Source organism: Sesamum indicum, unplaced genomic scaffold (genome assembly GCF_000512975.1).
Source record: "Sesamum indicum cultivar Zhongzhi No. 13 unplaced genomic scaffold, S_indicum_v1.0 scaffold01374, whole genome shotgun sequence".
NCBI classification, from domain to species: domain Eukaryota; kingdom Viridiplantae; phylum Streptophyta; class Magnoliopsida; order Lamiales; family Pedaliaceae; genus Sesamum; species Sesamum indicum.
The window spans coordinates 1-1,311 of record NW_011628926.1 but is presented as its reverse complement, the minus strand read 5'-3'; the positions used below and the strand labels follow the sequence as shown (position 1 = coordinate 1,311).

Genomic DNA, 1,311 nt, shown 5'->3' with positions numbered 1-1,311 from the left:
CCAAAATCATAAAATACTCCGGTTAAATAATACATCGCTCAATATAAACTATATTTAATAAAAGGACTAATGAAATAATATAATTTTATAAATTATTCACAACGAGATGGATTGAGCGCAAACATGTGCAAGACAACGATTCCAACAAAGAAATTCTTCTACACAATCAGATGTGTCGATATCGGATTGTCAAGAATAATTGTATACTTCATTGTATTTTTTACAATTGTACGAAAAAATATACATATTATATTTGTACACTTAATTGTAATTTTTTAAATTAATATAATTTTAATTAATTATATATAATTAAACGAATAACTTTAATATGTTAATTATGTATAATTAAATGAAATTATATAATTAATTATTTAAAATTTAATTAAATAAAAATAAAAAAAATTGCCCAATCGATGAATCACGACTTGCGCTTTTCTTGAAAAAAAAATTGCCCAAATTGTGATTATCTTTAAAATAAATAATTTTTTAATCAAAAATCACGACTCATTATATTATTATTAATATATTTAAAAAAATTATATTAATATAATATTTTTTTTTATCATAAAAAATTAAATAACTCGAATGTTGTAGGAAAGTACGACGAATGAAAGGCGAAAATAAAACAAAATAATAGTAAATATTTGCTCTCGAAATTCAAAATAGAAATATCATTCACCGAAAAATAATTGAAATAAGAGAGAAAAGGCGCGACTGTGTATAAAATGCGGTGAACGTGGATCGAACACGTGACCTTCAGATCTTCAGTCTGACGCTCTCCCAACTGAGCTATCCCCGCAATTGATCTTTCATTCATACAGAAAATAATTAACGAATTACTTTTACCGGTAAAAACCCCCTCTTCACCGGTAAAAATCCCCCTCTTCCATTCCAACGGTAATGAGAAAGATATACAGATGTCGTTCGCACCGGTGAAAACCCTCAAAAATCACCTCCTCTTCCTCTTCCCATTTTCAGCTTCTCCACTTCATTTTCGATTCTCTTCTTGCAGAGAAAACCCTCAAAACCATCGTAGATCTGCGGAGAGGGAGTGAAGGAGAAGGGGACCAATCTGAAGGGTTTTTGTAGCCACGATGAAGGAGAGACGGTGGAGTGCCCGCAGGATGGCCGCGAACGTGAGGATAGCCATGGTGAGTTTGAGCCACCTAGCAGAAAAAGATTACGTAGGCGCTCTAATTATGACGATGACTGGGAAGAAGATTGTAATGACGGGCTGGAATCTATTCCCAAAGCTGGATCTCGTAAGAAGGCTTCTTATGGCCACAAAGATAACCTTAATGGGAAGAGTGG

The 1,311-nt window shown here is 32.4% G+C and overlaps 1 non-coding gene across 1 annotated transcript; it reads right to left on the bottom strand.

Annotated features, from left to right (window-relative positions):
* Positions 1 to 726: 726 nt before the first annotated feature.
* On the bottom strand, positions 727 to 799 carry TRNAF-GAA. Its single transcript has one exon. It is a non-coding gene; the product is annotated as a tRNA-Phe (tRNA).
* Positions 800 to 1,311: the final 512 nt, after the last annotated feature.